This window comes from Ictidomys tridecemlineatus, chromosome 7 (genome assembly GCF_052094955.1).
Source record: "Ictidomys tridecemlineatus isolate mIctTri1 chromosome 7, mIctTri1.hap1, whole genome shotgun sequence".
Lineage (NCBI taxonomy): Eukaryota > Metazoa > Chordata > Mammalia > Rodentia > Sciuridae > Ictidomys > Ictidomys tridecemlineatus.
In genome coordinates this window covers 21,796,242-21,819,662 of record NC_135483.1, presented here as the reverse complement: position 1 = coordinate 21,819,662, position 23,421 = coordinate 21,796,242, and the positions used below count along the sequence as shown (strand labels likewise).

Below are 23,421 nucleotides of genomic sequence, written 5' to 3'. Positions count from 1 at the left end.
GAAGGCTGGAGCATCCACCAGCACCTGGTGATGTGATTACTGTGTTAGGGTGTGGCATTGTTAAGAACAGGATCAACTCTCTTTTTCGATCTTGCTCCAATCTGCCTTCGCACTTTCCCCATGTGCTTGAAACTATTAAGATGTGCCCTAGAAATAGCAGTTGATAAAGTGGAAGAGAGAAGGTGGTTTTGGAAAGAGCTGGATCTTCCACAAAGCTATCCAAGCCAGATCAAGCAGGTAGTTTTTGAGCATAAACCTGGGTCTGGATTAATAAACTCAGAGATAGTTGCAGGCTAAGACCAGTAAAAAGCATGGAGTTAGTGGAACGGTGGCGGGAAGAGCATGGAAAAAGAATCTGTGTTCAGAGTGGCCCTATGATGCAGCCATGAGGCCTTGGTCAGAAGTAGGAATCAGTGGAGAGAGGTGAAGCAGCATTCATGTGATGTTCAGAGTCTGGTGAGACATAAGAGGTGACTGGGTAATATTGTCCATCTGTCTAACTCTGGCATAGTCTTTTTGATAGCTATGATCTCTTTCCAGACTTGAAATATGGCTTTTGTTCACAGTGCTGGTGTTTGAGGTAGTTTAAAGCCCCTTTGGCAGAAATAATCTTTTCCTGATTGAGGTCCTCACTTTACACAGATTCCTTCCATTTGCACAGTATGAGACCTCTCTTCTGTAACACCACAAGAGGTCTTCAGGCAGCAGCTGTTCATGACATAATGCTTAATGATTTTATGCCCAATAATGTGAGTTCGTGAGAAGCAGTTAGAGACCACACAATCCAGAAAGTAATCAGGAGTAGAGCTTCCCATCAATAGACAAATCCATAAATATTTATTCTTGGCAGAGATGCTTTGGGCGGCTGCTCACCGTCTTTCCAAAATGCTTCCTTTTCTCAGCTTACTTAATTACATTAGGGAGAAAGTCTCGTTTGTTTTTCTTTAGCAGTTTCTAAATCTCCCTTTTATCAGGAAAGTTATGGTCCAGGCAGAGCTGGATTAAGGGTGGGTCAGCCAAGGGCTTCCCTTTGGCCGCCATTTATAAAGGGATGTGAAAATACCATGGGAATAAATCAGAAATGTATGTGCCTTTTCTATCCAGGACCCCACATGTGACTTCTTATCAAACAGGCAAAATACAAACCAGGCCAACTGCTTCCAAAGAAGGCAACAACTTCCAATGCAAAGCAAAGCCACCCTCGACAGCACCAGCCATTCTTGATGCAAACACAAGGGTAACTGGGAAAATTTATGGGAAATATTAAATAGTGTGTTTCTGATTCCCATTCTCCTGAGCCTTATTCCTTGGAAAACAGTTGACATTACAGAAAGTGGGACAGAAAATTCTACCTTGGAAATAAGAAGAAAATAATATAGAGAAAATTTTGATTTGGAAAAAAAGAGACATTAGGAATCTTACCTCCTTCACCTCATTTCAAAAGCCAAAGGGAATGGAAGTTAGGCCAGACAGGGGTTGAGACACATGTGCCCGACCTCCCCTTCCAGCAGGTCCAAAAGAAGAGCTCTTTCATTTTTTTTTTCATTATAAATGTCAGAGGAGAGACCACTTTTTGTGGTCTCCCACACCAACTGGCATAGGATAAAGCCCTTGATATAGAGTGTTTATGCAGACAGGGCTCCATCTCCACATGCTGGAAGGTGCAGAGACATTCTTGTGTGTTCTTCAGAGGGATGTTGGAAGCAGCTGACAGAGCTTGAGGAGCTTACTAGGAGGGACATCTCTGGGATGTGGTGGTGACCCTCATGCTCAGGAGTACTGAGCAGACCCTTCTGCCTAGGGCTCTTCAGGAGATTATGGTGGGATCTCATGGCATTCACAGTAGCAGCAAGAATGTGAACAGAGAGCCTACAGAATGGGAGAAAATCTTTACCACCAGCACCTCAGATAGAGCATCAAAGTCCAGGATATACAAAGATCTCAAAAAACGTAACAAAAACAAAACAACCCAATAAATAAACAGGCTAAGGAACTGAATGGGCACTTCCCAGAAGAAATACAATCAGTCAATAAATATATGAAAAAAATGTTCAACATCTCTAGCAATTAGAGAATTGCAAATCAAAACTACACTGAGATTCTGTTTCACTCCAGTCAGAATGGCAATCATCAAGAATATAAGCAACAATAAATGTTGACAAGGATGTGGGGGAAAAGGTTCACTAATACATTGCTGGTGGGACTGCAAATTGGTACAAACACTCTGGAAAGCATTATGGAGAGTCCTCAGAAAAACTGGAATGGAACCACCATTTGACTGTGTTATCCCACTCCTTGGTTTATACCCAGAGGACTTAAAATAAGCACACTACAGTGATGGAGCCACATCAATGTTTACAGCAGCTCAGTTTACAAGAGCTAAACTATGGAACCAATGTAGGTACCCTTCAACAGATGAATGGATAAAGAAAATGTGATATATATACACAATAGAATATTACTCAGCCATAAAGAAGTATGAGATTATGGCATTTCCTGGTAAATGCATGGAACTGTAAACTATCATGCTAGGTGAAATAAGCCAAACACAAAAAAAACAAAGACCAAATGTTCTCTCTGATTTGCAGATGCTAACCCACAATAAGGGAAGGGAAAAATAGGAGTTCATTGGACAAGAAAAAAAGGAATGAAGGGAAGGGAGGGGGGATTGGAATAGGAAAGCAGCAAAATGAGTTGGTCATGTCTTTCGAATCCTCATATAGAAATACACAACCAATGTAATTCCACGTCATGTACAACCACAATAATGGGATTCTAATTGGAACAAGTTATACTTATTCTATGTATGTATAATATTTCAAAATCTACTCTACTGTCATATAAAAATTTAAATAAGTGTATATATATTATATATATATGTATATAAATGCAATATTTATGCATGGGATCTGTGGTAGAGGCTGAAGAACAAGTCCCATGGAAAGTAGTGCTTACAATTATCAATACAACTCGGGCTGGCAGAGGATGGCTGGCTAGCCTTCAGGAAAACTGAGATAACTAGGAATTTTGCCACTGACAAGTCCTGTTGCCCTATTCTGCACTGTTCCCTTCCTCCATACTTCACTTGGCTTCCCTTGTGTTAGTGAAACATAGAACGTAGAACACAGGAAGGTTTTATCTTGGGCCTCAGAGGATTATCCCCTCTCCATCTCGCTGACCTGGGGGATTCTCAATCTCAGCCTCAGATTGGATGGAACAGCGCTGTGGGCAAAGACCCAGGCAAACCAAGATGGGGCAGTGACCGAGAAGGCGAGGGCCTTCCGTCTCTGTGCTGTTGCTCTCATAGTCCTGGTCAACGAGGACCTGGAGAAAGCTCTGCTGCTTTTGGGATTGGTCCAATCAGGGCTCTCACTCTATCCATTGTTTGTTGTTTCTCTGTCTTCTCTTCCTCAAAGGTTCAGAGATTTTTGAATTTCCAGGCAAGATGGGTTATAAATCACTCTACCCTGGAACTTGAGATACTGCTAGGTTACTGTTGTAGGCATCTGCCATTTTTACCACCCAACAGCTCCTGGTGACAGAAAGATGACCTCCCCCTGAGAAATCACTCTGACTTCACTTTTGCTCTGCTTTTGTGCGCATGCGCTATAGATGGGGCCCATCCAAATGTCACAACTGGCTGAATACGGGTCACGTGACCTAGTTGCTGACACTGAGGCCCAGTGAAGATCGTGCTAGGGCTTCTAGGAAAGATACACAAGTTGTTGTTGTTTTTACTTTTGGGACTTTTACCAGTAAGGAATATGTTGGTTTGGACTTTTGGGGTCATCCTGTTGAGTCTCAGAGGGAAGACAATGAGTTGGAAAGGCAGAGCTCAGGTACAAAGAGCAACCAGGCCTGGATGACAACTTTTGAGCTCCCATATCCAGTCGTAGCTGGGAATATTCTCTTCTGGATTTTAGTCCTAGGAATCAGTCAGGGCTTTTCTGTCTTTCCTGTTTGGGCCAGTTGTAGAGCTGTTTTTATTCTTTATTTTGTTTTTGAATGATTTCTTATCACCATCTAACCATTTTTCTGTGATTTTGTAAAAAAGATTTAATCTCTCTGGGTCTCAATGTTCATTCATTCCGTACATAAAACTCTCATACACACCAACACACACCACTCACACCACTATGTTCAGGTCACTTGCAATAGGAAGGGGACAGCACGTGTGAGTCCCTCTCAGCTACCCCAGCTTCAGCCTCCACAGGTTTCATTGATTGGGTGGTAGTCTCATCCTCAGATCAGTCACTGTGGCTGGGAGAATGGGATATTCTAATTGAGTGGTCAGATTGTGTGACTTCTACAGGCCATTCTAATTCTATCCCGTCTACACTGGGAAATAAGTTGGATTTCAAGTTTAACAAGAGACCATCCTAACACTACGGATGAGCAAGTCTACAGGATCCAGACTGGCCATGCAATCTGGAGGACTCATGTTTCTTTGGTAACCCTGTGAAAATGGATGGCAGAGAGTAAGGTCTTATTGAAACTCTTCAGTCTTTTGATGATACTTAGAAAATGCTAAGGAATCATTCTCTAACTTTTAGGGACCATAAATGGATAGTAAAATAGTATTATTGAGGACTTTATTCTGAGCTTCTCATTTCTTTCATAACCCATCATAGGAAAGAAAGAAGCTGTACATTGTCCTTGTCATACCAAATGGCCCTTGGAAAATGACGCTTTACTGAGAAGTGAGGGGTTTCACAATTGAAGGCAATTTGAGATTGCTAAATTTCACCAGATAATGGAATATTCTAAATCGAGTACAGTGGTGAAGAGAACGGTAGAAAAATCTACCTACTGTTTTCAAGCAGATCAGAAATATCCTGTACTTATATAAGACTTTGAACAGATTTATTTTTTTATATAGAGGTGAAAAAAGATGTTGAAAGCCATTCCTAATGAAAATCAATCTTTTTGTTCTATTATGCATTGATGAAAGAAGTTTCAGGATCATTAGAATGATTGAAGTCTGAATTCTTTTTAATGAATATTACATTTCTACCCATTAAGAGGAAGCAGCGCAGCAAGGCAGACTCGAACCCAGTTTTCACTCCCTGTAGTGTTTCCATCAGGGGTTCCAGGAATCAACTCCTCTGAGCCTGTCTGCTCTACGAGGATGGATGCTTCACTATCAAAACATAGTGCCGGGCAAAATAAAAGCAAGAGATGCCTTTAGATCCAAATAGACATGCTCAAAGCAAATAAAGGGGGTGACTTATCTTAAACAAGATTGAAGAATCATGCTGTGATGATATGTTTGTCACCACACCTGTTGCCCATGTCAGCATTTTGACACTGAAATGTTGTCTTCATCCTCTCAGTTTTTCGTTCCCACCTCAACCAGGGAAGCTGCCTCCTCCAGGTGTCTATGTCTTTATCCTCCATATGTTCCCATCTCAAGGGGCAAGGTTCCCTCCTCCACATGTCTATGATGTGTTTCCACCACCGCTAGTGACACTACTTTGCTTCCAACTGCTTAGAACAAAGCCTGGTCTTCCTTCTTGGTTCTTCCCCCCACCCCCTCTCTCAACTTTTACCCTCTTTCCAAGATTTATCCAATATTCCTTGGATATATCCTTTATTTACCATTCATTTTGCTAGTTTCCTAGCTCAGCAAATTAGAAAACTTTTATGGTTTTGCATACTGTTTGAATGTCTTTTTACTTTTTTAATTTTATTATAGAGAAATGTGAACTCATTATTTAAAAAAAAAACAAGAGACCATACACAAGAAAACTATGTAGAATAGTTATAATCCCATCTATATTTCAGTTCCTTATAAAAAAGGAATTAGAAGTGAGAGTATAAAAAGCAAACAAAACTGCTTAGAGCTATATAAAGTTTTACAAAATCATCTCATGGTGTACCAAAATTAGATTCTGGGGATATTCTTTCAACTAAAGTGTTATTTCAGCAATTATCAAGCATCACCTTGCAGAACATTCAGCATATTCTAAGAGCTTAGTCAATCCTTGTCTGATTTAAAAACAAATGTTGAAAATGTTATCACCAAAAGTCAATGTGCAATAGAAAAGTATACCTTAGGGCTCTTGAGGTCAATGGACCTCAATTTAGAGGTATACCCCAATTTAGAAACTATATCTAAGGGCTCTTGAGGTCAATGGACCCCATAAAAGTAACATTTATGGAGTTCCAGAGAAGAGTACAGTGGAGACTCAGGTTAACCTATTAAAGTTTTAAATCAATGTTTCTTATCTTCATCTGTTGGCAAATAAATATGATTTCTTTGCAATTTGGAAGGCCAATTTTGAATTTAGCATTCTTAAATTCTTTAAACTTTTCTAGAATATGATAGTGCTCTGGAACCCACAGACCTCCCTCTTTGTCTCCCTAGAGCAGCTGAGTCCTCTGTCCTGGGGTGGGCATTCTGGCAGTGACAGCATATCCCAAAGAAGCCCACACATGCCCTGGAAGTGGGATGTTCTTTAGTTGTGATGTGGTTTCTACTTATGCTGTATTAATTACCCTTTCCTCTCAGAAATGAATACACCTTGACTTTTTATCAACTTTCATATGATTCTTTTACATTAAAATTCATTTTTTTCACTTTTTCTAGGAGGGAAATTTCATGGTCTAGTGTCTCCTACATGAAGCGGAAATCTACTGGCGATACAGATACGTATCTGGTGTGTCTTATGATGTCAGTATTTCTTAATGATTGATGAGAAAACTGCTCCAAAATCTAGTAGCTCAGACAATAAGAACCAACTTTTTCTCATGCATCCATGAATTGCATGTAAAGATTCACTTCTGATTTTGCCTTTGCTTTGTCATGTGGCTTTATTCAGGGAGATGGTGATGGGGTTGGATGGTCCAAGAAGGACCTGGCTGTTGATGCTGATTGCTGAGTGAGGCACAGCACCCCTCCACATGGCCTCAGGACCAGCATACTAGCCCTCAGCTTCCTCAGGGGGCTAGACCAGGGCAGAATCCCAGAGAACAAAATCAGAAGCTGCAACATCTCCTCAATCCAACTCCAACATTTTCATTGCATCACATCCACCACATTCTATTTATTGGTCAAAGACAGCCCAGATTTAAGGTATGGGGAAATAGACTTCACTTCTAAATGGGAGTAATTGCAAAAATCTGTGACCCTGTTTTTCCAATCTGCTATAGGACCTTCGTTTCTTTCTCTGCTCACCCAAAGAGTAGATTATTAAAAAGTATCAATCAGCTAGATGGTTACAGAAAATTAGCTTCTGATCTTCAATCTATATTTCTGTCTTCCTTAAGTTTAAAATAGCTCCTGTCAGATGTCAGTGATGAGTTACGTAAAAATTATAATTTAATAGTTATGAAACAATAAGGACTTCTAAGCTTCTAAATTTTTAAAAATGGAACTCCATCTATAAATTGATGCTTTGAATACTCAAAAAGCATAATGATCGAAAGCAAATTGTGACAAAATGACAACTATACCTACTAGAGAATAAGTTGGTATCATAACATCTTATTTAAAGTATTTCTTCTACAAAAAAGAATCAGGAAAAGGCGTATTTCAATTCCTCAGAGGAGAGATGGTGAAATTTAAAAATATGTTTAACATTACTATTAATGAAAAAAATGCAAAATAAAATATAGGATAGATGGTTTGGGCTATCTAGAGTGAATTCAACTATTTGTCCATAATATACATTTAAAAAAATATTAACACACGATTTTTTTATGGATTGCGATATTTATGGTTGAATTTTATTTTTATTTTTTCACATTTTTATTTGAAGTAAGAACAAATTATAGTACATGATAAAAAATACAAAGATTTTTAAAAAGCAACTCTTTTTTTTACCTGAAATTGAGCTGATAGGCATCTCAGCATTGCTCATACCACATTAACACTTTGTCTATGTTCCTGTACAAGGAAATACATTTTATCATTTGTACTTCATAGTTCTTTGCTGTGCCTGGTTAGTCACTACCATCCTGATTTTACCTATTAAGAAACAGAAGCTCAGAGAATGAAAGTGATTTACCCAACTTCATAGCTGGTATACAAGTCAGGGTTCTCCAGAGAAACAGAAATGATAGGATACATAGAGGAAGAGAGAGAGATTTATTATGAAGACTTGGCTCCCATGATCAGGGAGGCTGTGAAGCTTCCAGTCTGCTGTCTGTAGGTAGGCTGGAGGCCTGGGCAGTGGGCTCCAACAGAAATCCCAAGGCCTGAGAACCAGGGGAACCCCGTGTGAAAGTCCCAGGGTGAGTCTGAGATTCTGAAGCACGAGGTGTCTGAACAGGAGCAGATGGCTATCTCACCTAGCTCAAAATGAGAATTGCCATCCCTCTACCTTTTTGTTCTACATAGGCTCCGAATGGATTGGATGATGCTCACCCACACCGATGAGGGAGATCTTATGTGTTCTACTCACCTCTTCTAGAAACACCTTCACAGACTCACTCAGAGAGAATACTTTACCAGCTAACTGTTCATCTTTTGGCCCAGTCAAGTCAACACATAAAATGGATCATCACGTGAGAATTGGAATCTAGATTTTCTAACTCATGTTCAGTTCTTTTCTGCAGTGTGAATGTTGTATGGATGCTTGAATTTTTATATTTGACTTAAAATATTTAAATTAGAATACTTTCTATCAGAAAAATAAACACACCCATTTAGAAAATGTAGATACAGTGAATGATTTTTTAAAAAGTCTATACCCAATAACACTGATAATTAGAATGTGCTTGTATTTATTTCTTTTTGTATTTTCCAGGGGATAATATTTCTTCCTTAATACTGAACAGTTATTTAATCAAAGATAAAATTCACCAGACCATCATAATCAGATTACCCAACTGATTATGTTCCTCACTTATTGTAAGTTCTTTCCTGACTCTTCTTCACAATGTCCTAATCTTTCTTACACAGTATTTTCCCCAGATGTTTTATTAAACCATCTATATGAGCTATTTTGTCAGTCTCTATATTAAGGGAATATAAAAAAAGAAGCCCCACTGAGAAAATACCAATAAACCAATAGCAATTACCCCCCCCACGAAAGAAAAAAAAAAAAACACTGCTCAAACCTCAAATTCTGCTTTTTGAAGGATACAGAGGTCCTTCTGATAAATTTTTAGGATTAGCAATTCAAATCCTCATTTAATGTATCTGAACTCCAGGGTCCTTGTGCATATAAAATTCCCATTAAATTTAATAGTATCTTTGGATATAAAATATATGGTGTCAGACATTTATGTGTGATGTGAGAGTACTGTTGTGTCTGGAGCTTTATTTCAGTTGCTGAAATTGCTTGATATCTTTTGATTTCTGGATCATTTTGATGCTTTCCAATAGCCACCATTGTGGCTCTACTTGAAAAGTTTCATTTTGCACTTTTAGAAGTGGATACCTTTCTGCACAGTTGAGTGCACACTACTTCCAAGACAGCACTTTTGTTAGTAGCATTGCTTGCATTTCCTTCTCTGGTTCCTGCAATACTTCTTTCTATTCCACAAATAGTTCTATTTTTTTTTTGCCTTTAAATAGGCTACCATTCTTTTAAAAATTTTTTCTGAAGTACTTTTTGTCTCCTTCAAATACCATTTTTTACTTGACATATCCCAAACTCTTTCCCTCTGGAAAATTAACAACCTTTGATTTATAAGTTTGAATCAGTTTCTCATAAGACTTATAAAAAACTTAGCAAATGTCCCTTAGTATTTATAGTCGTTTGGCTCTAGGACCCCACAGGTACCAAAATATGCATATACTCAAACTCTCATATAAAATATAGCATTTTCAAATAACTTATGAACATCCTCATGTATTCTTTAAGCCATCTCTAGATTGCTGTCATACTTCATACAATGTAAATGCTGTGAAAATATTTGTTGTATGTACTGATGAGAGAACAACAAAAAGTAAGTACATGTAATGAGCAGACGTACTGTGTGTGAGTGTGTGTGTGTGTGTGTGTGTGTGTGTGTGTGTGAGTACACCAGGGATTGCACCCAGGGGCGCTTAACCATTGAGCCACATCCCTAGCCCTTTTTAATATTTTATTTAGAGACAGGGTCTTGCTGAATTGCCTAGGATCTTGCTAAATTGCTGAGGCTGGCTTTGGATTTGGGATGCTCCAGCTACAGCATTGCCTGACTAGATGCAATTTTTGTTTTTACTGTTTTTGACCCGTGGTTGGTTAAATCCCTAAATGAGGAGCCCATGGACACGGAGGCCGACTGAGCTCTGGTCTGAGTCACTTGGATCAAAAGCCCCAATGGTACAGCGTATGGTGTTGTTCTTAGGTGATTTTTGGCTGCCCGAGTTTTATGTCAGCCTTCCCTGACCAGCCCCAAGGGTTCATATGTAGGGTCCAGCAGTCGACTCCTCCTGTCTGCTCTGTGTGTTTATGAATTATAAATGGTGATGGACAACTTCATTCTTGCCACAGGAGAGCGGGCAAAGGGCAGCACAGTGCTGGTTAATTGAGAGGCTCGCCTTTTCCCTGTGACAGGAGGTGGGAGATTCTGATGTGAAGCAGGCACATTTCACTGGAAGGTAAGAACCTCCCACAGTACTTTCAGAATAAGGAGCACGCACATTTGTGTGCATCTAAGTTGTGATGTTCTTAGTGAAATGGAGAAAGTGGATTTTGTTTCTGAGAGATAAGGCATTCTCAGATTTGAGAGCACACTATTTCTAAACTCTGTGGCCCTTCTCCTGGACTTTGTATGCAGTGATTTCCTTATGAGTCAACATAAAATAATAGAAAGGACACACTGATTTTGCTGTCTGAGGATCTGAGCTCTAGTGTGGACTCGTGGATTTGGGCAAGTTTTAACCTGCCTGGTCCTTAGTGTTTTTATCTATGAAAATGAAAGTATCCATTTTGAACTGACTACCAATGTAACATTTTTATGGTAAGTGTTCTTTGAAAATGGCTTCTGCTATGCAAATGAGATGGATCATTATTCCAGTGGGCACTGGTGTCAGAGCCATCTCTATCAGTCAGATGGTGGCTATCTTCAGGTCTGTCACACTCTCTTTTGACCTCATGGAACCTGTATTTGCAACTACCCGCTTAACATCTCCAATGTAACTAGAGGCACATTCAATTTGAAATGTCTTAAATGATTCTCATTATCCTCTGAAACTGTTCTTTCTCCTCTCTTATAGTTAATGCCACAGTGATATTCTTCATAGCTTAAGACAGAAATCTGAGGAATCTCCTCTACTCTCATTCATATCCCACAAATGAGTCTCAAGACCCATGTACCTGCTTCTATAACATCCCACAAGACTCCATCTCTTCCTCTCCATTATCATCTGTGTCCTAGGTTAGAGTCCTTGTCATTGTGGAAGAACCCGCTTTATGCTTTAGAATACATATTTTGGAATTATGCATTAGTATTCTTTTCAATGTCTACATTGGAAGAAAATCAACAAGTTTGGCAAGTAATCCATAGATAGTGGAAAAGTTACAGAAAGAAGTCAGTGTGCATTACAAATACAGTGAGTAAACCCAATTTTAAAATAGCAACCCTAATCTAACAAGTGCAAATTCCTATAACAAACATATAATAAGTCAATATATATAAGCACAGGCATGTAAAACAAGCTTGCCATTATCTTGAAATTGAAGATTATGTTCCATAAAAGAAAACTTACAAATCTTTGAATCTAGAAAGCAAAATATTCTTAGAAACCCTTGTCCCACTTTTAGCCAACTTCCCAGACCTCAATTTTTTATAATATCAATTTATGGAATAGTATAGATTTAATTGTTCAGTATACCTGACTAGTTCTCTTTATTTATCATGCTTTTAAGGGAATCGATTGGCAAATGTTTCCAACTGTTTTGTATTTTGATGACAAAACATGATGTCTAGTCTCAGGACTTTGCAATCTCAAGGGCTTTTCCACCAACAGCTTTCCTTCCACTTGAGAGTTCTTACAAAGTGTTATTGTGATATGTGCTCTGAGGTTTCAATGGCAATTTTAATGGAGTTTGAATCAAAGTTTGGTTGGGTTTATGGCTTTCTATTTCTGCATAATCTTTTTAAATAGACTATTAAAATAGCTTTCTTACTGGTTTCCTCATCTTAAGCTTCACCTTCCTTCAAATCATTCCCCATCGTGACACCAGTGGTCTTTCTAATATGCAAATACTATTTAGTCACTTCAGTGCCATCAATTCCCAGGGGCACCCTGGCTTCAGAAATTGTAAACTATGAAAGATGTACATCATACAGGCAATGCTGTAAATGATTTTTCTCCTTAGTTGTTTCCCTTACTCATATTTGTTTGCTTCAAAGACCACAGGACTTACAGTACACCAAAGTGCAAGCATAAAATCTTAGCCTAGTATACGAGTTTTCCAATGAGCTGGTCTCTCTTGTGTCATGTCTATCGACCCTCTTCCCTGATTGTTGGACTGGCCTTTCTTGTGTTCCAGTCTTTTAAACAACCATATGGATTGTGTCTCTGTTCTTTACCTAGAATTCCCTCTTGCACTGCCTTCTCTGATAAACTCCTGCTCCTTCCATCTTTCCTCCTTTTGTTCTTTCTGAATTAAAAACGAAATATTTTGGAATAATTTCAGACTTTAAAAAGTTACAAAATAGTACAAAAAATTTCTGTATCCCCTTCATCTAGAGTGACCTGGCTTTCCAGGTGCTAGTCAATGTTATTGTAAAGGTATGAAAGCACAGTTTATCCCAAGCATTTCCTGTCAAAGCATCCAGTTAACACCATCTTTCGAACATCTCTAGTCAAATGAATGTCTCAAGAGAAGGAATAAGTATTTTTTTTTGTATTTATTGAAAAAGATGAGCTACTTTTTTTTTCTTTTGGAAGGCAAGAAAACCCAAAGTAATCAGATATAAAATTGGTTCCTCTGCGTTTTCTTGGCTTCAAAAGTTTAAACTACAGTGAATTCTGAAAAATGCGGTTACTTATCAAGAGGAGTGAAGAAAATTGCAAAGCCATCTCTCTTAGTCATCATACCACATGAGGTTTCTATTCCTCCAACACACACCTATTTCAGCTCTCAAGTTTGGATTTAGTTACTTCTTCTTTACTTCTCTCTTTCTATCAAACTACTATGTCACACTGTCTTTTAATTATTATTTATTGGTTTCACTAGACTCTGATCTCTTTGAGAAGATTCGTTATTTGTCTTTTTTTGGCAGCACCTATTATGCTGCCTACCAAGTGTAGAAATTTCATGATATTTATTTGGAAGGGACATTTTGGCATTGAAAAAAGAGGGAAGTCTTCTTGTGCCATCTCTTGGTTGGGTAGATTCTGTTGCTCCAAATCTTCTTGGCTGACATAAGTAATTGTAAAAGTTTCAGAGAATTGCTGGGGTGTTTTTGAACTCCATCAAGTGATTAGCACATGTAGCATTAAAAAGAACTTCTGTCCACCCCCCAAAAAATCCTGAAACGCCGGCAGTTGTCTCTGTTGGAGACTGGGACTATCTAAACTATGAACTCTAGGAGGTTAAGGCATAGGTGTGTTTCATCTGTGGTTTTTGAATTCTTTCTGTTTGAGACTTTTTTCTTAATTAATCCCAAATTTTTAACCAGCGAGGCAAACTTTAAAACTCTACATAAAATAATAAATAATTAATAAAAGGAAGTAAAAATTAAGGTTTTTTTTAACAGAAAAATTTTAAAAACTAAATGGGAGAAACAACATGTTTCCTTTTCCATCAACTCTCTCTGAGACTAAGCATCTAGCATGAAGTTCTCTCCCTGGAACACCGTCCCAAGCGGGTCCTGTCTGAAGTCTCACTTGCTTGGCCAAGTATTGGCCACTGGTGGTCTCTTTACTCTGTAAATATCAGGTCTCTGTGTCTCCCAGGGAGCTTGTTAAAAATACCAAGGCCAGGGGCCTGGCTCACAGTGCCAAAGAGAAAACCTTAGATGAACATTTCAGTGCTTCTGCACTCCAGGTTTCTGATTCTTCCCATCTTTCTAAAGAGAAGAAGAAGAATATCTTAGGGTGACTTGATAGTACATCTCTGTGCCTGTTTTCTGTAACCATAGAACATACTTTTTCAACTAAACAGTTTTGGTGTCTCTTTCCTTTCACTTCTTAACTTTCTTAGTAAGTATGAACACAATTTATGTTCAGTTCTTATCAATTTGATTAATGCTCTGTTGCTCTTGGCCTCTGATTTTGGTTATACTATGAGTCTATCGTCTTGAGTGACAGATAACAATAGAAGAATAGAAGAAAACTACTTTATTTCATCATTTTTGAGATGCACAGCTTTTGAATCTTAAGATCTCCAAAGCTGGAATGCATCTTTTCAATTAGTAGCATTTCATAACCTCTTAGGCGTGGCTACAGTAGCACAGTGGTTGGCAAAGCTCAAATACGCATTCAAAGTGTCAGCATAAAACCTGCTGAATGGCTGTCATCAGAATGGGAAAAGCAATCCTGGAGATAGGAGTAGATTCCTCTTTTAACTGCTAAAACCCATTTGTTTTTTTCAGCGTATCTGTGATCTCACAGCCAGAGCCTAAGAAGACTACCTCTACATAATTGTAAAACCATGTTATAAGACCAAAGTACACGTTTTTGTGATATTATAGGTGTTAGGAAATGTTTCATCACCAACTTCCTCATGAGCACTTTTCTGGGTACAAAGAATGATTCCATGTGCAAGAACATGGATATCACTAACTTCAACTGGAAACGTAATGAAGGTTGAGTTTTAAGGAAGTTCTAGAAATACCTTAGTCAATTTATTCCATTTGTATTTTCCTTTTTAAGTTTTTATTGGTGTATTATAATGACCTGTAATAGTGGATTCATCATGCCCTATTCCTACATGCACGCAACAGAGATTGATCCTATCCTTTCCCAGTACCATCCCTTCCCCTCCGTTTCTCTTTTTATGCATACACAAGATAATTGATGAGGACAACTTATGTTTAAGATGTGTATACATCTTTCAATGAATATAAAAATTTCCAGTGATAAGAAGATCTTACGTTAATTAGCCACATTTTTTTTTCTTTCTTTCTTAGTGGTAACAATGTAATGGAGTTTCTTAGCCTGGGTCAACCATGTATTTCTTGGAATGAGTTCTGACAATGCTGGTGTTTACTGCTTGCTCGGTATGTGCCAGACACCCTCCTAAGCAGGTCACGTGTATTAACTCATTTAATTCTCATAAGCCCTATGAGATAAGTGCTTTCTATTCTTATTTTACAGACAATAAATGAAGTTAGAGATGAGACTCTGACTTTGGGCAACTTTACAGATTTTTAACTCCAGGACTTTCTCTTCTGTGACACTTGGTTTCTCATGTGCAAAACGGGCATCATAAAGTCCACCTCAAAGGACTGTTGTGAAGATTAAATTAGTTGTAGCACATGAAAAGGGCTTAAAGAAGACTGCAGTTCAACAAGTTAGAAATTCTCTTTTCTTCATTAATGGAAATAGCAACATAATAGTCAAGTCGCTACACAACTTCTATTATTCTCTTCTACAACAGGATCTTGATTTTGTTCAGATATCTAATACCTCTGCCAGTGGCCTGTGTTCCTTAGGGTCACCTAACTGATCAGAACTCTATCAGTGGTCTTTGATTTATTTTTCAGCTCATGATACTGTTCCTCAGGAACCCAAGGCTCAGCCAATCAGATAACCATAAACCTCTAATGATAAGGAAGTAGCATGGGCATTTGATCCAATAGGATGAAGATAGTTGTGGGAGCTGCTGGGAAAGAATATAGATAAATATATAGCTTCTCTTCTGAATGTTGTGGAGTTTAGCACTGCATCAACCATTTTGCCACCAGCTTGAGGACAAAGCTGGTACATAGTTAGGGACAGAACTAAGAGGGCTACAGAGGAATAGAGAAAAAGTCAACTCTGCAACCCAGTCCTACTTTGATTTCCAGGTGTCAGGCCAATCTAATTCCTTGTTATTTAGATGGCCTTGAGTCAAAATTTCTTTTGTCTGTATCAGAAAGCATCCTACCAGAATAACTAATTCCAATTATTTTGCTCTTTCCTGCTCCCGGTATTGTTCTAGACATCTTTATACATTATATGCATCTTTGCTGCCCTACTATATTTATTTTAAAGCTGAGAAATATAGGTCAAAGGCACAGAATCAGAAAGTGGCACAGACAAAGTGTGAACTTAAAAGTTCCTTTTCTTTTTGTTTTACAGTGAACTTAACCATATATTCTTGTTCCACTGGTACCCGGTACAATTTTATAAAACTTGTTAACATTTTGTTCATTGTAGCCCTATTTTGTGTGAGAAATATCTGCCTGTTTTTGCTTCAATAGTTAATCTAGTTTAAGTATATCTACTTCAACATCTTCCTCCGAACTCACTACTTCTCTCTTCCTTCTGCCCCCAACAGAACTATTTGCATCTCGGTGAAAGTGATTCCTCCTGCACTCAGGCAGGTAAAGAGTGGAATGGTCCAGGGGAGGAGAAATCTCTGAGGTACAGGTCTGGTGCTAACTCTGAGGCACAATGGGAGTGGTAGACAGGGTTGCTTAACAAATGTTGCAGACTGGGTGGCTTAAATAATGGAAATGCATTCTTCATGATTCTCTGGAAGTCCAAGGTTAAAGTATCTGCAAACTTCCTCCCCACCCTCCCCCGCTTGCCCCAGGCCTTTCCTTGGCTTATAAAATGACCATCTTCCCAACTCTGTCCTCTCTTGGCATTTCTCTGTGTGCAGGCATTTTTGCTGTTTCTTTCTCTTCTTGTGAGGACATGAAGATGCCAGTTAGATTGGATTACAGCCCTCCCTAATGGTCTCATTGAACTTTAATTATGTCTCTAAAGGCTCGATCTCCAAATGCCCTCACCTTGGGGTTAGGGGTCTAACATGAATTCTGGGGGAACATAATTCAGTTCATAATAATGGGGCACAGTGGGGCCCTGGTGAACTGGAGACCCATGGCCCACCCTTCTAAAGAGGGCCCCCATGACTGGCCGCAAGGAAGGAGGGCCCAGCATGGTCAGGTCTGACTTTTCAGTTTACACTTGGAATACAGATTTTTAAGTGAAATATTTTACTTTAAAAAAAAATGGTACCTAATTAACAAAATAGATCTGTGGCTGGATGCCCGTCTGTGAACTGGGGATTAAATAGGCAGTAACTCTAGATTTACAATGATGGCTTCTCCTTTTATCATTTTCTTCTCTTGCCACCTCTAGGTACTATTTTGCTGGCTGTACTCAGAGAATATTTGAGTTGGACTCAAGTGGTAGCCTAGCCCCAGTGAGCCATGGGTCAGAGGTCACTCAGTTGTCAAGAGTCGTCTCCAGAGTCCCTGAATTAAAGTGAGTCGAGTTTTAAGAAGTCAGCTGTTCTTCAACAGACTTATAAACTGTAATCAGTTCCACTTAGATGGAAACATATAGTTATATTTAAGGAATCAATAGCCTCAGTCAATTATTAAAGTAGGTTAATAGCTACTGAGTGTCCAAGGACTAATGCCATGTATGCAGTGATCCATACCCTGCCTTAATTATAATTGGTCTAGGTTCTTAAAGCACAGGGCACTGTCTAGATGAAGTATGCAATGACTCCCTAATGATGAAAAGTAATGTGTATATACAGGGACAGTGAGAAAGAGCCAAGTGATTAAAAGAGAAAGAAAAAAATAGCTGACCAGAGAAAACGTACTTTCAAAGAATTTTAAAGATGAAAGTGTATCTGCTTAATTTTATTCCAGTTTAGTGGTCTTGGGCTATAGGGTTTTCAAGTACTAGACATTCAACCAGCTAGGTTTTAGGGAGAACCATCTGGGATATCCAACAAGATGTAGTTTGGCAGGTGTCTTAGGCAAGAATGTTTATTGTGATGTTGTGAAGTATGAGAGTAGGCAATTTAAAAAGAACTGAATGCCATGTAATAGGACCTATTAGAATAATGTGAAGTTTAGGACTATGAATTAATGAGAGAATTGATGAAGGGAACCCTGGGAGACACTATGGTATAAGGTAAGGGCTCCATCAGCAATAGGGGATGAGCCTTTTATGTTTATTTTATTGATTGATTGATCGATTTTTTTGTTTGCTTGTTTCTTTGAACTGGGTCATAAAATGAAAAGAAAATAACTTCCTTTACTTGATGCACAGAGAAGATCTCAGAAGAAAGATCCAGTCTTGCAGTTGGGAGAAAAGGAGCTTCATATATTTTCCAGAAAATCAGAGGCAGAAACCAGATAGGTTATTACGAAGTCACTGGGTACAAAGTACAAAACCTCACGTGTACCAAGACCTGACAGCAGGGTAAACACCACTAGACCTGAAAATGAAAGCAAAAAAAAAAGGCATATGTCTCTCCCACCTGAAGGCAGTAAAATGTATGTACACCTGCCCTGTTCCCTTTGTCGTGGGTGCTGTGTGTGCTACCCAGTCTGCGATTAAGGAGACTGTCATTCCTCTGGCTGCTGGTAGAAGTCTTTGCTGAAAGGTCTCAGCTGAGTTGCTTCCAGGAGTTGTTCTCAGTAGAAGAAAACAACTACCCCAAAGTCATGCCCTCTGTCTGGAGTCAGTTCTGTCAAATGACTGGTTGAAGTTAAGATAATAAAGACATAGGCCTCTTACGTTAAGGTGAAGCAACTGTGAAAAACTACTATGACCCCAGAACACCCTGTCACTCTGGCCAAGACGTTGGTTGTTAGCGCATCACAGTTCAACAATTCTCTGTGCAATTCATTCCGCTCTCTCCCTCGCAGATATCCCTTCTGAGTTCACTTCCCAATAACCTTCCTGCACACAAGCCTTCATCTCCATCTGTTTTCCAGGTAGCCTGATCTGAGACACTCTTCTTCCTGCTGTTTAGAAAGGTAAGTGTTCCAGGCCTTGTAGCTATGAAATGGCAGAGACCATTCATCTGGGTCAGTGAATGGAAAGAGCAGACCTGCAGTCGGCATCTGAACCAGTGAGAAATAAACCTTTACTGTGTGGAGACACTGAGATTTGGAGCACGACCTAATCCACCTGGACTACCAAACGCACCGAGTGTCGCTCATGCTGTTGGTCCCCCTGGGGAGCTGATGCCTGCAGCACGGGTCTCGTCTTCAGGCCACTTTCAAAATGACTCCACTGGGCTTTGTCAGCCCCAAGATAAGAGCTCAGAGATTAAGTAAGACACTCTTTATACACTCAGTTCTGTCCTAAAATGTAATGTGTTTTTGACTGTAGTTTTATCTGAGAATTACATAATGGATCTATTTAATAAATGAGACCACTTAAGGCCAATGGAGTGTAATAGGCCTCCCTTTTTTTTTCTTGTTCTATGCTGTGTTGTGTCCCCAGATCTATTGATGTGGGAGGACAAGAGAAGAAGAGGAGAGGATTAGAAAAATTGGCCTCCTTATGACTCATGCTTGTGGAGTCTGGCACTGAGAGTTTTTCCCCTAAGTAATCTGCAAGGAGACCTCTGGAGCCCTATTTGCCAGATAGGAGATTGTGTAAGTTTTCTCTAAATTTCTTCATAGTACTGAACAGAGATTCCTGAGCAGTACAGGTGGGAATTTGTGATTTTTTAATATCAAATTTGACTATGTATTACATAAGAGAAGAAATAGGAGATATATATATAGTCTTATTAGAGTGTTAGACGGGGATGTATACTTCTCTGCTTTGCCCCAGTAGGTAGCGCTAATCCCCTTTAACAGCCCCTTGCTCACACCAAGCTGCATTCTCTAGAAATTCCATTTCTTCCCCTTTGGAAAGCATTACCTTTTGTAAGTAGAAGTTTTGGCTCCTTTGGTCCTTTGTTCCTCCTTTGTGTTTTTAAACCCCTGAATTTTAGACGTTTTGTAGGTGTGAATGCCCACAGTGGGCAGGTGGGAGGCTCCAGCCCCTAAGCAGATCCTCTGATGCCTGTGCAGTCTCCCCCTGAGAGGCTTATAACTGGCCTCCATGTGAAATGTTTAAAATCAAGCACTTTTTGCACAGGAATAATGATGAAGGCATCGTTCTCCTGTGAGTACAACTTGGACTCCACTCCTTGTGAAATAACAACCCTGGAATTAGGAAGCATTTGATTCTTTTCTGATGACATTGTAAAGGTTTTTTTTTGTTTGTTTGTTTGTTTTTAATCAGGCACAGTGACTGTCAGCTATTGAAGTAAGTGCTCCCAACTCAAGTTGATTATTTTTTTACGCTCAATTTTTTTCCTTTGATGAGATTTGGAGGAATTCATCGTGTTTCAAGAACAGATATGCACAGAGAAAGAGAAACAAATTTGGCTACCCAATCTTCATTTTTCCCTTGGCTCTTTAATAAGTGCAGAAAAAAATTAAGGTCTGTTTACTGAGAAGTTGCAATGTACCAAGGAGTTTATATATCTTCTATTATTAAATGGTAATGACGACCCTGTTTAAAGATGGGGAAAACCCAAAGTTTCATTAATTTTTTTTTAAAGATCACACTGTTATTACTAGTACTCAAAACAGCAGGGATTTAAACTTGGGACTCTCTCTCCTCGTATCCAACCCTTTTCATCATTATACCCATTAGTCTCTCTGTAATGAATTTCAAAATTATCGCAATTGCTCATCCTCTAGAAATTTCCTTGTTGATGTCTACTATAATTAGAATTCCAGGTTGTTTGTGAATGCTAAAATGTATCATTAGAGTTACTCAAATCGGAAGCAACCCACTCTAGAAGAATCTCCAGAATGTCATAAGACAGATGAATGTATATAGACAGTGGTTTGAGAGAAAAAATGTGAACGTTCTACCCAGAAAGATATCAACATCATAATAACTTCCATTTATTAAGCTCTTATTATGTGACTGGGACTGTGCCAAGGAGTTCTGATGAATTTTCTCATTTAATTCTCAAGACAACCCTAGCAGGCAAAAACTATTATCATTTCCATTTTATACATAGTAAACTAAGACTTGCAGCATTTAATTATCTTGTCCAAAGTCATATAGCTAATGAGTGATCTGGTGTCGTCTGATTATCTTCCATTAACCATAGAAACTTGTGTGGAATAACTGTACAAGGAGTTCAAAGGGAATTTAAAAGTTCTTATTGGATACACAAGAAAGAAAATGAAGGTATTTGTTGGACAAGTAAGAAGAACAAAGTAATTCCAGGAGAGTCCAAGTGTTTTGGATAATGGTAGATGGATAAATGGAGCAGTCTGGAACTGCGCTCTCTTCCTTGCACAATGTGCACTATATTTCATGTCAAAAATTAGAAATTAAGTATAAGCAGATGCTCCATTTCATGAACAGAGATTTTTGTTGGATGGATGTGTCTGTTAAAGTTGACTCTTGTCTGTGTGACAACCCAGGCCATCTCAGAATCTCCCTGGGAACTGGTCACTGAAATTGCCCAGCAAGGGTAGACCCTTAGCCCTGGTGAGAGAAGATGAAGGCTCCCCCTAGTGCTCTACTGCACAACATACCCTAGTTCTTAAACAGAGGGTCAGGAGAGGAAATAAGGACTATACTACTTGTAATATTTGTGTCACTGAACTCCATTAATGGGTCTCTGCTTTAAAAGTTTAGGAATGCATAACTTGATCACTTACAATGTGTTAGTCAACTATGGTTAAAATGACATTATATAAAAACCCATCTCAAAATATAACTGCCTTCCAACAATAAACTCCTTATTTCTAGCCCCGGCATCTGTGAATTGGCTGAGGTTTAACTGGTCGAGATTGGGCTAAATTAGGCTGAACTTCAAGTTGTAGATTTGGGTCTAGATTGGCTCCATGGTCCAGAAGCCATCTGAGCATATACTTCCCAATGGAGAAAGGAGGTAGAAGCACAACCAGGACAAGTTAAATGATGCAAACCCACTTTAAATTCCTATTTATGTCACATCTGCTACCATTGTGTTGGCCAAGGCTAGTCACAAGACCCAGTTTAAAGTCCAGCCGTTGGAAAATATATTACCTACCATGAAGGCATGGAAACATTGTGAGAACTTGGAAACCATCTAGTTAAATTTAACATTTAAAAGATGGGTTGGGGAGAAAATAAATTATCAAGATGAGTGCTGAGAGATGTAATTGAAATCTACCTTGGATACAAGTCAGTTGTTCCTACCAACTTTATTTTTTTCTTGACTACTAGCTGGTGTCTACATAGAAGTTTCACAGGCAGTGTGACCCTCAGAGTCAGTATTTAACTTGACAGTATTCGCACCTGTTGGAAAATCTATTCCAATATAGAAACATTGAGTTATAATGGAATTTCTCAGAAGTGCAGTCCATCCAGGGATTAGACAAGAAGGAGAAAAGCATGTAATTGGGCATTTATCCTTGTCCAAAATCTAGGAAGCTGTGTTGTGCTGACTCAAATAGGGAGTCAGCAGTAATAATTCACATTAGGAAGAAATGAGAGCCATTTTGTAGAGAGTCAGAAACTTGAAACTCAAGGATGAATTAAAATAAAAAACAGATGGTAGTCAGCAATAGCATTTGCAAGTGTGGACACTGGTGATCACAAAGGTATACTAGGAAAGCACATTTTCTGTCTTGGGAGATGTTTTTTTCTTCCTTAACCTTAATTTGGGGTGTCTCAAAATCTTTTATTTGTTGGGCCATTCTTCCCTCTTTCTATTCCAAGCAACTCCAGCTAAAACTGCATACTACCTTCCTCATACTACCTTCAAGTTGGTTTTATTTTTTTCTAATCTTCTCTATTTTCTCTGGATTATTCCCACATCTTATTTGTCCTGGTATATTTGATATTCTTCATTGAATTTCTGAAGCTGTGATCATGGAATATTTTCATTCAGGGACTACTGACCTACTTCATTATATGATATACTTTGGAATTAATGTTTAATGATACTTTTCTCTGGCTCAATGTCAACTGCAGTTTCTCAGAGTAAGTAGCTCATCTTCCCACATTTCTTTGGGACACTCTATTCCTCCTTTTTATTGTCTCCTAGTTGCAATTTTAAAAAATGTTTTCTGTGTTTTTTAGTCTTACTTAAAATTTATTAAATTATAACTTCTATTTTCTATTTCTTCCTGTGTACTTAACTCATCCTGATGGGAAAGTGGGGGGAGAGAATTGGGAAGTGGGGGGAGAAAGCGGGGAGAGGGAGAGAGAGAGAGAGAGAGAGGTGAAAAAAGTTAATGTGTAGACATGTAGAATGGGAAAGAAAGGGAGGAAGAACAGGTAAAGGATGGTTGTATGGAAGGAGGGAGAGAGGAGGGGAAGAGGAAAGGAGGGAGAGAGAGAAGGAATGGTGGAAGAAAGAGAAATAAACAGAGAATTATAAGGCAGAGAGGAAGAAAGTCAAGAAAAACTTAGGTATGTGAGAGAAATTGTGTGTGTAAGAGAAACTGCATAGCAGGCCCTGACTACATAGGCCCTTGGTATCTAAAAGATTCCCTGTAGAGACCCCTAGACCCCTTGATTGTCATGTGTGAAACATATAATCGGAAGGGAAATTGTAAGGGGAA

The 23,421-nt window shown here is 38.9% G+C and overlaps 1 long non-coding RNA gene across 1 annotated transcript; it reads left to right on the top strand.

The window, feature by feature from the left end:
- Positions 1-8,694: 8,694 nt before the first annotated feature.
- On the top strand, positions 8,695-19,435 carry LOC120892708 (uncharacterized). Its single transcript, XR_013423591.1, has 5 exons — positions 8,695-10,534; positions 16,371-16,416; positions 17,180-17,305; positions 18,778-19,118; positions 19,292-19,435. It is a non-coding gene; the product is annotated as an uncharacterized LOC120892708 (long non-coding RNA).
- Positions 19,436-23,421: the final 3,986 nt, after the last annotated feature.